Here is a 13,836-nt window from a genome sequence, read left to right on the forward strand (position 1 = left end):
CCAGCACATGCAGCCGTGCCAGAGAATGGAAAAGAGAGGGGTTTCTGTTACTCCAGCACATGCAGCCGTGCCAGAGAATGGAAAAGCGAGGGGATTCTGTTACTGCAGCACATACAGCCGTGCCAGAGAATGGAAAAGCGAGCGGTTTCTGTTTCTCCAGCACATGCAGCCGTGCCAGAGAATGGAAAACCGAGGTGTTTCTGTTACTCCAGCACATGCATCCGTGCCGGAGAATGGAAAAGCGAGGGGTTTCTGTTACACTAGCACATGCAGCCGTGCCACAGAGTGGAAAAGCTAGGGTGTTCTGTTACTCCAGCACATGCAGCCGTGCCGGAGAGTGGAAAAGTGAGGGGTTTCTGTTACTCCAGCACATGCAGCCGTGCCGGAGAGTGGAAAAGTGAGGGGTTACTGTTACTCGAGCACAAGCAGCTGTGCCAGAGAATGGAAAAGTGGGGGGTTTCTGTTACTCCAGCACATGCAGCCATGCCAGAGAATGGAAAAGTGAGGGGTTTCTGTTACTCCAGCACATACAGCCGTGCCAGAGAATGGAAAAGTGGGGGGTTTCTGTTACTCGAGCACATGCAGCCGTGCCAGACAGTGGAAAAGCGAGGGGTTTCTGTTACTCCAGCACATGCAGCCGTGCCAGAGAGAGGAAAAGCCAGGGGTTTATGTTACTCCAGCACATACAGCCGTGCCAGAGAATGGAAAAGCGAGGGGTTTCTGTTACTCCAGCACATGCAGCCGTGACAGAGAATGGAAAAGCGAGGGGTTTCTGTTACTCAAGCACATGTACCCATGCCAGGGAATGGAAAAGCGAGGGGTTTCTGTTCCTCCAGCACATGCAGCCATGCCAGAGAGTTGAAAAGCGAGGGGATTCTGTTACTCGAGCACATGCAGTCGTAACAGAGAATGGAAAAGCGAGCGGTTTCTGTTACTCCAGCAGATGCAGCCATGCCAGAGAGTGGAAAAGTGAGCGGTTTCTGTTACTCCAGCACATGCAGCCATGCCAGAGAATGGAAAAGCGAGGGGATTCTGTTACTCGAGCACATGCAGCCGTGCCAGAGAATGGAAAAGCGAGGGGATTCTGTTACTCGAGCACATGCAGCCGTGCCGGAGAGTGGAAAAGCGAGGGGTTTCTGGTACTCCAGCACATGCATCCCTGCCAGAGAATGGAAAAGCGAGGGGTTTCTGTTACTCCAGCAAATGCAGCCGTGCCGGAGAATGGAAAAGCGAGGGGTTTCTGTTACTCGACCAGATGCAGCCGTTCCAGAGAGTGGAAAAGTGAGGGGTTTCTGTTACTCCAGCACATGCAGCCGTGCCAGAGAATGGAAAAGCGAGGGGATTCTGTTACTCGAGCACATGCAGCCGTGCCAGAGAATGGAAAAGTGAGGGGTTTCTGTTACTCCAGCACATGCAGCCGTTCCAGGGAATGGAAAAGCGAGGGGTTTCTGTTACTTCAGCACATGCATCCTTGCCGGAGAATGGAAAAGCGAGGGGATTCTGTTACTCCAGCACATGCAGCCGTGCCAGCGACTGGAAAAGCGAGGGGTTTCTGTTACTCGAGCACATGCAGCCTTGCCAGAGCATGGAAAAGCGAGAGGTTTCTGTTACTCCAGCACATGCATCGGTGCCAGAGAATGGAAAAGCGAGGGTTTCTGTTACTCCAGCACATGCAGCAGTGCCAGAGAATGGAAAAGCGAGGGGTTTCTGTTACTCCAGCACATGCAGCCGTGCCAGAGAATGGAAAAGCAAGGGGTTTCTGTTACTCCAGCACATGCAGCCGTGCCAGAGAGTGGAAAAGCGAGGTGTTTCTGTTGCTCGAGCACATGCAGCCGTGCAAGAGAGTGGAAAAGCGAGGGGTTTCTGTTTCTCCAGCACATGCAGCCGTGCCGGAGAATGGAAAAGCAAGGGGTTTCTGTTACTCCAGCACATGCAGCCGTGCCGGAGAATGGAAAAGCGAGGGGTTTCTGTTACTCCAGCACATGCAGCCGTGCCGGAGAATGGAAAAGCGAGGGGTTTCTGTTACTCCAGCACATGCAGCCGTGCCGGAGAATGGAGAAGCGAGGGGTTTCTGATACTGGAGCACATGCAGCCGTGCCGGAGAATGGAAAAGTGAGGGGTTTCTGTTACTCCAGCACATGCAGCCGTGATAGAGAATGGAAAAGCGAGGTTTTCTGTTACTCCAGCACATGCTTCCGTGCCAGAGAATGGAAAAGCAAGGGGTTTCTGTTACTCCAGCACATGCAGCCGTGCCAGAGAATGGAAAAGCGAGGGGTTTCTGTTACTCGAGTACATGCAGCCGTGCCGGAGAATGGAAAAGCGAGGGGTTTCTGTTACTCGAGCACATGCAGCTGTGTCCGAGAGTGGAAAAGCGAGGGGTATCTGCTACTCGAGCACATGCAGCCGTGCCAGAGAATGGAAAAGCGAGAGGTTTCTGTTACTCCAGCACATGCATCCGTGCCAGAGAATGGAAAAGCGATGGTTTCTGTTACTCCAGCACATGCAGCCGTGCCAGAGAATGGAAAAGAGAGGGGTTTCTGTTACTCCAGCACATGGAGCCGTGCCAGAGAATGGAAAAGCGAGGGGATTCTGTTACTGCAGCACATACAGCCGTGCCAGAGAATGGAAAAGCGAGCGGTTTCTGTTTCTCCAGCACATGCAGCCGTGCCAGAGAATGGAAAACCGAGGTGTTTCTGTTACTCCAGCACATGCATCCGTGCCGGAGAATGGAAAAGCGAGGGGTTTCTGTTACACTAGCACATGCAGCCGTGCCACAGAGTGGAAAAGCTAGGGTGTTCTGTTACTCCAGCACATGCAGCTGTGCCGGAGAGTGGAAAAGTGAGGGGTTTCTCTTACTCCAGCACATGCAGCCGTGCCGGAGAGTGGAAAAGTGAGGGGTTACTGTTACTCGAGCACAAGCAGCTTTGCCAGAGAATGGAAAAGTGGGGGGTTTCTGTTACTCCAGCACATGCAGCCATGCCAGAGAATGGAAAAGTGAGGGGTTTCTGTTACTCCAGCACATACAGCCGTGCCAGAGAATGGAAAAGTGGGGGGTTTCTGTTACTCGAGCACATGCAGCCGTGCCAGACAGTGGAAAAGCGAGGGGTTTCTGTTACTCCAGCACATGCAGCCGTGCCAGAGAGTGGAAAAGCCAGGGGTTTATGTTACTCCAGCACATACAGCCGTGCCAGAGAATGGAAAAGCGAGGGGTTTCTGTTACTCCAGCACATGCAGCCATGCCAGAGAGTTGAAAAGCGAGGGAATTCTGTTACTCGAGCACATGCAGTCGTAACAGAGAATGGAAAAGCGAGGGGTTTCTGTTACTCCAGCAGATGCAGCCATGCCAGAGAGTGGAAAAGTGAGCGGTTTCTGTTACTCCAGCACATGCAGCCATGCCAGAGAATGGAAAAGCGAGGGGATTCTGTTACTCGAGCACATGCAGCCGTGCCAGAGAATGGAAAAGCGAGGGGATTCTGTTACTCGAGCACATGCAGCCGTGCCGGAGAGTGGAAAAGCGAGGGGTTTCTGGTACTCCAGCACATGCATCCCTGCCAGAGAATGGAAAAGCGAGGGGTTTCTGTTACTCCAGCAAATGCAGCCGTGCCGGAGAATGGAAAAGCGAGGGGTTTCTGTTACTCGACCAGATGCAGCCGTTCCAGAGAGTGGAAAAGTGAGGGGTTTCTGTTACTCCAGCACATGCAGCCGTGCCAGAGAATGGAAAAGCGAGGGGATTCTGTTACTCGAGCACATGCAGCCGTGCCAGAGAATGGAAAAGTGAGGGGTTTCTGTTACTCCAGCACATGCAGCCGTTCCAGGGAATGGAAAAGCGAGGGGTTTCTGTTACTTCAGCACATGCATCCTTGCCGGAGAATGGAAAAGCGAGGGGATTCTGTTACTCCAGCACATGCAGCCGTGCCAGCGACTGGAAAAGCGAGGGGTTTCTGTTACTCGAGCACATGCAGCCTTGCCAGAGCATGGAAAAGCGAGAGGTTTCTGTTACTCCAGCACATGCATCGGTGCCAGAGAATGGAAAAGCGAGGGTTTCTGTTACTCCAGCACTTGCAGCCGTGCCAGAGAATGGAAAAGCGAGGGGTTTCTGTTACTCCAGCACATGCAGCAGTGCCAGAGAATGGAAAAGCGAGGGGTTTCTGTTACTCCAGCACATGCAGCCGTGCCAGAGAATGGAAAAGCAAGGGGTTTCTGTTACTCCAGCACATGCAGCCGTGCCAGAGAGTGGAAAAGCGAGGTGTTTCTGTTGCTCGAGCACATGCAGCCGTGCAAGAGAGTGGAAAAGCGAGGGGTTTCTGTTTCTCCAGCACATGCAGCAGTGCCGGAGAATGGAAAAGCAAGGGGTTTCTGTTACTCGAGCACATGCAGCCGTGCCGGAGAATGGAAAAGCGAGGGGTTTCTGTTACTCCAGCAGATGCAGCCGTGCCAGAGAGTGGAAAAGCGAGGGGATTCTGTTACTCCAGCCCATGCAGCCATGCCAGAGAGTGGAAAAGCGAGGGGTTTCTGTTACTCGAGCACATGCAGCCGTGCCAGAGAGTGGAAAAGCGAGGGGTTTCTGTTACTCGAGTACATGCAGCCGTGCCAGAGAGTGGAAAAGCGAGGGGTTTCTGTTTCTCGAGCACATGCAGCCGTGCCAGAGAATGGAAAAGCGAGGGGTTTCTGTTACTCCAGCACATACAGCCGTGCCAGAGAATGGAAAAGTGGGGGGTTTCTGTTACTCGAGCACATGCAGCCGTGCCAGACAGTGGAAAAGCGAGGGGTTTCTGTTACTCCAGCACATGCAGCCGTGCCAGAGAGTGGAAAAGCCAGGGGTTTATGTTACTCCAGCACATACAGCCGTGCCAGAGAATGGAAAAGCGAGGGGTTTCTGTTACTCCAGCACATGCAGCCGTGACAGAGAATGGAAAAGCGAGGGGTTTCTGTTACTCAAGCACATGTACCCATGCCAGGGAATGGAAAAGCGAGGGGTTTCTGTTCCTCCAGCACATGCAGCCATGCCAGAGAGTTGAAAAGCGAGGGAATTCTGTTACTCGAGCACATGCAGTCGTAACAGAGAATGGAAAAGCGAGGGGTTTCTGTTACTCCAGCAGATGCAGCCATGCCAGAGAGTGGAAAAGTGAGCGGTTTCTGTTACTCCAGCACATGCAGCCATGCCAGAGAATGGAAAAGCGAGGGGATTCTGTTACTCGAGCACATGCAGCCGTGCCAGAGAATGGAAAAGCGAGGGGATTCTGTTACTCGAGCACATGCAGCCGTGCCGGAGAGTGGAAAAGCGAGGGGTTTCTGGTACTCCAGCACATGCATCCCTGCCAGAGAATGGAAAAGCGAGGGGTTTCTGTTACTCCAGCAAATGCAGCCGTGCCGGAGAATGGAAAAGCGAGGGGTTTCTGTTACTCGACCAGATGCAGCCGTTCCAGAGAGTGGAAAAGTGAGGGGTTTCTGTTACTCCAGCACATGCAGCCGTGCCAGAGAATGGAAAAGCGAGGGGATTCTGTTACTCGAGCACATGCAGCCGTGCCAGAGAATGGAAAAGTGAGGGGTTTCTGTTACTCCAGCACATGCAGCCGTGCCAGAGAATGGAAAAGCGAGGGGTTTCTGTTACTCGAGTACATGCAGCCGTGCCGGAGAATGGAAAAGCGAGGGGTTTCTGTTACTCGAGCACATGCAGCTGTGTCCGAGAGTGGAAAAGCGAGGGGTATCTGCTACTCGAGCACATGCAGCCGTGCCAGAGAATGGAAAAGCGAGAGGTTTCTGTTACTCCAGCACATGCATCCGTGCCAGAGAATGGAAAAGCGATGGTTTCTGTTACTCCAGCACATGCAGCCGTGCCAGAGAATGGAAAAGAGAGGGGTTTCTGTTACTCCAGCACATGGAGCCGTGCCAGAGAATGGAAAAGCGAGGGGATTCTGTTACTGCAGCACATACAGCCGTGCCAGAGAATGGAAAAGCGAGCGGTTTCTGTTTCTCCAGCACATGCAGCCGTGCCAGAGAATGGAAAACCGAGGTGTTTCTGTTACTCCAGCACATGCATCCGTGCCGGAGAATGGAAAAGCGAGGGGTTTCTGTTACACTAGCACATGCAGCCGTGCCACAGAGTGGAAAAGCTAGGGTGTTCTGTTACTCCAGCACATGCAGCTGTGCCGGAGAGTGGAAAAGTGAGGGGTTTCTCTTACTCCAGCACATGCAGCCGTGCCGGAGAGTGGAAAAGTGAGGGGTTACTGTTACTCGAGCACAAGCAGCTTTGCCAGAGAATGGAAAAGTGGGGGGTTTCTGTTACTCCAGCACATGCAGCCATGCCAGAGAATGGAAAAGTGAGGGGTTTCTGTTACTCCAGCACATACAGCCGTGCCAGAGAATGGAAAAGTGGGGGGTTTCTGTTACTCGAGCACATGCAGCCGTGCCAGACAGTGGAAAAGCGAGGGGTTTCTGTTACTCCAGCACATGCAGCCGTGCCAGAGAGTGGAAAAGCCAGGGGTTTATGTTACTCCAGCACATACAGCCGTGCCAGAGAATGGAAAAGCGAGGGGTTTCTGTTACTCCAGCACATGCAGCCGTGACAGAGAATGGAAAAGCGAGGGGTTTCTGTTACTCAAGCACATGTACCCATGCCAGGGAATGGAAAAGCGAGGGGTTTCTGTTCCTCCAGCACATGCAGCCATGCCAGAGAGTTGAAAAGCGAGGGAATTCTGTTACTCGAGCACATGCAGTCGTAACAGAGAATGGAAAAGCGAGGGGTTTCTGTTACTCCAGCAGATGCAGCCATGCCAGAGAGTGGAAAAGTGAGCGGTTTCTGTTACTCCAGCACATGCAGCCATGCCAGAGAATGGAAAAGCGAGGGGATTCTGTTACTCGAGCACATGCAGCCGTGCCAGAGAATGGAAAAGCGAGGGGATTCTGTTACTCGAGCACATGCAGCCGTGCCGGAGAGTGGAAAAGCGAGGGGTTTCTGGTACTCCAGCACATGCATCCCTGCCAGAGAATGGAAAAGCGAGGGGTTTCTGTTACTCCAGCAAATGCAGCCGTGCCGGAGAATGGAAAAGCGAGGGGTTTCTGTTACTCGACCAGATGCAGCCGTTCCAGAGAGTGGAAAAGTGAGGGGTTTCTGTTACTCCAGCACATGCAGCCGTGCCAGAGAATGGAAAAGCGAGGGGATTCTGTTACTCGAGCACATGCAGCCGTGCCAGAGAATGGAAAAGTGAGGGGTTTCTGTTACTCCAGCACATGCAGCCGTTCCAGGGAATGGAAAAGCGAGGGGTTTCTGTTACTTCAGCACATGCATCCTTGCCGGAGAATGGAAAAGCGAGGGGATTCTGTTACTCCAGCACATGCAGCCGTGCCAGCGACTGGAAAAGCGAGGGGTTTCTGTTACTCGAGCACATGCAGCCTTGCCAGAGCATGGAAAAGCGAGAGGTTTCTGTTACTCCAGCACATGCATCGGTGCCAGAGAATGGAAAAGCGAGGGTTTCTGTTACTCCAGCACTTGCAGCCGTGCCAGAGAATGGAAAAGCGAGGGGTTTCTGTTACTCCAGCACATGCAGCAGTGCCAGAGAATGGAAAAGCGAGGGGTTTCTGTTACTCCAGCACATGCAGCCGTGCCAGAGAATGGAAAAGCAAGGGGTTTCTGTTACTCCAGCACATGCAGCCGTGCCAGAGAGTGGAAAAGCGAGGTGTTTCTGTTGCTCGAGCACATGCAGCCGTGCAAGAGAGTGGAAAAGCGAGGGGTTTCTGTTTCTCCAGCACATGCAGCAGTGCCGGAGAATGGAAAAGCAAGGGGTTTCTGTTACTCGAGCACATGCAGCCGTGCCGGAGAATGGAAAAGCGAGGGGTTTCTGTTACTCCAGCAGATGCAGCCGTGCCAGAGAGTGGAAAAGCGAGGGGATTCTGTTACTCCAGCCCATGCAGCCATGCCAGAGAGTGGAAAAGCGAGGGGTTTCTGTTACTCGAGCACATGCAGCCGTGCCAGAGAGTGGAAAAGCGAGGGGTTTCTGTTACTCGAGTACATGCAGCCGTGCCAGAGAGTGGAAAAGCGAGGGGTTTCTGTTTCTCGAGCACATGCAGCCGTGCCAGAGAATGGAAAAGCGAGGGGTTTCTGTTACTCCAGCACATACAGCCGTGCCAGAGAATGGAAAAGTGGGGGGTTTCTGTTACTCGAGCACATGCAGCCGTGCCAGACAGTGGAAAAGCGAGGGGTTTCTGTTACTCCAGCACATGCAGCCGTGCCAGAGAGTGGAAAAGCCAGGGGTTTATGTTACTCCAGCACATACAGCCGTGCCAGAGAATGGAAAAGCGAGGGGTTTCTGTTACTCCAGCACATGCAGCCGTGACAGAGAATGGAAAAGCGAGGGGTTTCTGTTACTCAAGCACATGTACCCATGCCAGGGAATGGAAAAGCGAGGGGTTTCTGTTCCTCCAGCACATGCAGCCATGCCAGAGAGTTGAAAAGCGAGGGAATTCTGTTACTCGAGCACATGCAGTCGTAACAGAGAATGGAAAAGCGAGGGGTTTCTGTTACTCCAGCAGATGCAGCCATGCCAGAGAGTGGAAAAGTGAGCGGTTTCTGTTACTCCAGCACATGCAGCCATGCCAGAGAATGGAAAAGCGAGGGGATTCTGTTACTCGAGCACATGCAGCCGTGCCAGAGAATGGAAAAGCGAGGGGATTCTGTTACTCGAGCACATGCAGCCGTGCCGGAGAGTGGAAAAGCGAGGGGTTTCTGGTACTCCAGCACATGCATCCCTGCCAGAGAATGGAAAAGCGAGGGGTTTCTGTTACTCCAGCAAATGCAGCCGTGCCGGAGAATGGAAAAGCGAGGGGTTTCTGTTACTCGACCAGATGCAGCCGTTCCAGAGAGTGGAAAAGTGAGGGGTTTCTGTTACTCCAGCACATGCAGCCGTGCCAGAGAATGGAAAAGCGAGGGGATTCTGTTACTCGAGCACATGCAGCCGTGCCAGAGAATGGAAAAGTGAGGGGTTTCTGTTACTCCAGCACATGCAGCCGTTCCAGGGAATGGAAAAGCGAGGGGTTTCTGTTACTTCAGCACATGCATCCTTGCCGGAGAATGGAAAAGCGAGGGGATTCTGTTACTCCAGCACATGCAGCCGTGCCAGCGACTGGAAAAGCGAGGGGTTTCTGTTACTCGAGCACATGCAGCCTTGCCAGAGCATGGAAAAGCGAGAGGTTTCTGTTACTCCAGCACATGCATCGGTGCCAGAGAATGGAAAAGCGAGGGTTTCTGTTACTCCAGCACTTGCAGCCGTGCCAGAGAATGGAAAAGCGAGGGGTTTCTGTTACTCCAGCACATGCAGCAGTGCCAGAGAATGGAAAAGCGAGGGGTTTCTGTTACTCCAGCACATGCAGCCGTGCCAGAGAATGGAAAAGCAAGGGGTTTCTGTTACTCCAGCACATGCAGCCGTGCCAGAGAGTGGAAAAGCGAGGTGTTTCTGTTGCTCGAGCACATGCAGCCGTGCAAGAGAGTGGAAAAGCGAGGGGTTTCTGTTTCTCCAGCACATGCAGCAGTGCCGGAGAATGGAAAAGCAAGGGGTTTCTGTTACTCGAGCACATGCAGCCGTGCCGGAGAATGGAAAAGCGAGGGGTTTCTGTTACTCCAGCAGATGCAGCCGTGCCAGAGAGTGGAAAAGCGAGGGGATTCTGTTACTCCAGCCCATGCAGCCATGCCAGAGAGTGGAAAAGCGAGGGGTTTCTGTTACTCGAGCACATGCAGCCGTGCCAGAGAGTGGAAAAGCGAGGGGTTTCTGTTACTCGAGTACATGCAGCCGTGCCAGAGAGTGGAAAAGCGAGGGGTTTCTGTTTCTCGAGCACATGCAGCCGTGCCAGAGAATGGAAAAGCGAGGGGTTTCTGTTACTCAAGCACATGCAGCCGTTCCAGGGAATGGAAAAGTGAGGGGTTTCTGTTACTCGAGCACATGCAGCCGTGCCAGAGAGTGGAAAAGCGAGGGGTTTCTGTTACTCCAGCACATGCAGCCGTGCCAGAGAATGGAAAAGTGAGAAGTTTCTGTTACTCCAGCACATACAGCCGTGCCAGAGAATGGAAAAGCGAGGGGTTTCTGTTACTCGAGCACATGCAGCCGTGCCGGAGAATGGAAAAGCGAGGGGTTTCTGTTACTCCAGCACATGCAGCTGTGCCGGAGAATGGAGAAGCGAGGGGTTTCTGTTACTGGAGCACATGCAGCCGTGCCGGAGAATGGAATAGCGAGGGGTTTCTGTTACTCCAGCACATGCAGCCGTGACAGAGAATGGAAAAGCGAGGGTTTCTGTTACTTCAGCACATGCATCCTTGCCGGAGAATGGAAAAGCGAGGGGATTCTGTTACTCCAGCACATGCAGCCGTGCCAGCGACTGGAAAAGCGAGGGGTTTCTGTTACTCGAGCACATGCAGCCTTGCCAGAGCATGGAAAAGCGAGAGGTTTCTGTTACTCCAGCACATGCATCGGTGCCAGAGAATGGAAAAGCGAGGGTTTCTGTTACTCCAGCACATGCAGCCGTGCCAGAGAATGGAAAAGCCAGGGGTTTCTGTTACTCCAGCACATGCAGCCGTGCCGGAGAATGGAAAAGCGAGGGGTTTCTGTTACTCCAGCACATGCAGCCGTGCCGGAGAATGGAAAAGCGAGGGGTTTCTGTTATTCCAGCACATGCAGCCGTGCCGGAGAATGGAGAAGTGAGGGGTTTCTGTTACTGGAGCACATGCAGCCGTGCCGGAGAATGGAAAAGTGAGGGGTTTCTGTTACTCCAGCACATGCAGCCGTGATAGAGAATGGAAAAGCGAGGGTTTCTGTTACTCCAGCACATGCTTCCGTGCCAGAGAATGGAAAAGCAAGGGGTTTCTGTTACTCCAGCACATGCAGCCGTGCCAGAGAATGGAAAAGCGAGGGGTTTCTGTTACTCGAGTACATGCAGCCGTGCCGGAGAATGGAAAAGCGAGGGGTTTCTGTTACTCGAGCACATGCAGCTGTGTCCGAGAGTGGAAAAGCGAGGGGTATCTGCTACTCGAGCACATGCAGCCGTGCCAGAGAATGGAAAAGCGAGAGGTTTCTGTTACTCCAGCACATGCATCCGTGCCAGAGAATGGAAAAGCGATGGTTTCTGTTACTCCAGCACATGCAGCCGTGCCAGAGAATGGAAAAGAGAGGGGTTTCTGTTACTCCAGCACATGCAGCCGTGCCAGAGAATGGAAAAGCGAGGGGTTTCTGTTACTCCAGCACATGCAGCCGTGACAGCGAATGGAAAAGCGAGGTGTTTCTGTTACTCAAGCACATGCAGCCGTGCAAGAGAGTGGAAAAGCGAGGGGTTTCTGTTACTCCAGCACATGCAGCCTTGCCAGAGAATGGAAAAGCGAGGGGTTTCTGTTACTCCAGTACATGCAGCCGTGCCAGAGAGTGGAAAAGCCAGGGGTTTCTGTTACTCCAGCACATGCAGCCGTGCCGGAGAATGGAAAAGCGAGGGGTTTCTGTTACTCCAGCACATGCAGCCGTGCCGGAGAATGGAAAAGCGAGGGGTTTCTGTTACTCCAGCACATGCAGCCGTGCCGGAGAATGGAGAAGCGAGGTGTTTCTGTTACTGGAGCACATGCAGCCGTGCCGGAGAATGGAAAAGTGAGGGGTTTCTGTTACTCCAGCACATGCAGCCGTGATAGAGAATGGAAAAGCGAGGGTTTCTGTTACTCCAGCACATGCTTCCGTGCCAGAGAATGGAAAAGCAAGGGGTTGCTGTTACTCCAGCACATGCAGCCGTGCCAGAGAATGGAAAAGCGAGGGGTTTCTGTTACTCGAGTACATGCAGCCGTGCCGGAGAATGGAAAAGCGAGGGGTTTCTGTTACTCGAGCACATGCAGCTGTGTCCGAGAGTGGAAAAGCGAGGGGTATCTGCTACTCGAGCACATGCAGCCGTGCCAGAGAATGGAAAAGCGAGAGGTTTCTGTTACTCCAGCACATGCAGCCGTGCCAGCGACTGGAAAAGCGAGGTGTTTCTGTTACTCGAGCACATGCAGCCGTGCCAGAGAGTGGAAAAGCGAGGGGTTTCTGTTACTCCAGCACATGCAGCCGTGACAGAGAATGGAAAAGCGAGGGGTTTCTGTTACTCCAGCACATGCATCCCTGCCAGAGAATGGAAAAGCGAAGGGTTTCTGTTACTCGAGCACATGCAGCCGTGCATGAGAGTGGAAAAGCGAGGGGTTTCTGTTACTCGAGCACATGCAGCCGTGCCAGAGAATGGAAAAGCGAGCGGATTCTGTTACTCCAGCACATGCAGCCGTGCCAGCGAATGGAAAAGTGAGAAGTTCATGTAACTCCAGCACATACAGCCGTGCCAGAGAATGGAAAAGCGAGGGGTTTCTGTTACTCCAGCACATGCAGCCGTGCCGGAGAATGGAGAAGCGAGGGGTTTCTGTTACTGGAGCACATGCAGCCGTGCCGGAGAATGGAAAATCGAGGGGTTTCTGTTACTCCAGAACATGCAGCCGTGACAGAGAATGGAAAAGCGAGGGTTTCTGTTACTCCAGCACATGCAGCCGTGCCAGAGAATGGAAAAGCGAGGGGTTTCTGTTACTCGAGTACATGCAGCCATGCCGGAGAATGGAAAAGCGAAGGGTTTCTGTTACTCGAGCACATGCAGCTGTGTCCGAGAGTGGAAATGCGAGGGGTTTCTGTTACTCCAGCACATGCAGCTGTGCCAGAGAATGGAAAAGCGAGGGGTTTCTGTTACTCCAGCACTTGCAGCTGTGCCAGAGAATGGAAAATCGAGGGGTTTCTGTTACTCCAGCACATGCATCCCTGCCAGAGAATGGAAAAGCGAGGGGTTTCTGTTACTCCAGCACATGCAGCCGTGCCAGAGAATGGAAAAGCGAGGGGTTTCTGTTACACCAGCACATGCAGCCGTGCCAGAGAATGGAAAAGCGAGGGGTTTCTGTTACTCCAGCACATGCATCCCTGCCAGAGAATGGAAAAGCGAGGGGTTTCTGTTACTCCAGCACATGCAGCCGTGCCAGAGAATGGAAAAGCGAGGGGTTTCTGTTACTCCAGCACTTGCAGCTGTGCCAGAGAATGGAAAAGCGAGGGGTTTCTGTTACTCGAGCACATGCAGCCGTGCATGAGAGTGGAAAAGCGAGGGGTTTCTGTTACTCCAGCACATGCAGCCGTGCCAGAGAATGGAAAAGCGAGGGGTTTCTGTTACTCCAGCACATGCAGCCGTGCCAGAGAATGGAAAAGCGAGGGGTTTCTGATACTCGAGCACATGCAGCCGTGCATGAGAGTGGAAAAGCGAGGGGTTTCTGTTACTCGAGCACATGCAGCCGTGCCAGAGAATGGAAAAGCGAGCGGATTCTGTTACTCCAGCACATGCAGCCGTGCCAGAGAATGGAAAAGTGAGAGGTTTCTGTTACTCCAGCACATACAGCCGTGCCAGAGAATGGAAAAGCGAGGGGTTTCTGTTACTCCAGCACATGCAGCCGTGCCGGAGAATGGAAAAGCGAGGGGATTCTGTTACTGGAGCACATGCAGCCGTGCCGGAGAATGGAGAAGCGAGGGGTTTCTGTTACTCCAGCACATGCAGCCGTGACAGAGAATGGAAAAGCAAGGGGTTTCTGTTACTCCAGCACATGCAGCCGTGCCAGAGAATGGAAAAGCGAGGGGTTTCTGTTACTCCAGCACATGCTTCCGTGCCAGAGAATGGAAAAGCAAGGGGTTTCTGTTACTCCAGCACATGCAGCCGTGCCAGAGAATGGAAAAGCGAGGGGTTTCTGTTACTCCAGCACATGCTTCCGTGCCAGAGAATGGAAAAGCAAGGGGTTTCTGTTACTCCAGCACATGCAGCCGT

The sequence above is a fragment of the Hemitrygon akajei genome, chromosome 3, assembly GCF_048418815.1.
Source record: "Hemitrygon akajei chromosome 3, sHemAka1.3, whole genome shotgun sequence".
NCBI lineage: Eukaryota > Metazoa > Chordata > Chondrichthyes > Myliobatiformes > Dasyatidae > Hemitrygon > Hemitrygon akajei.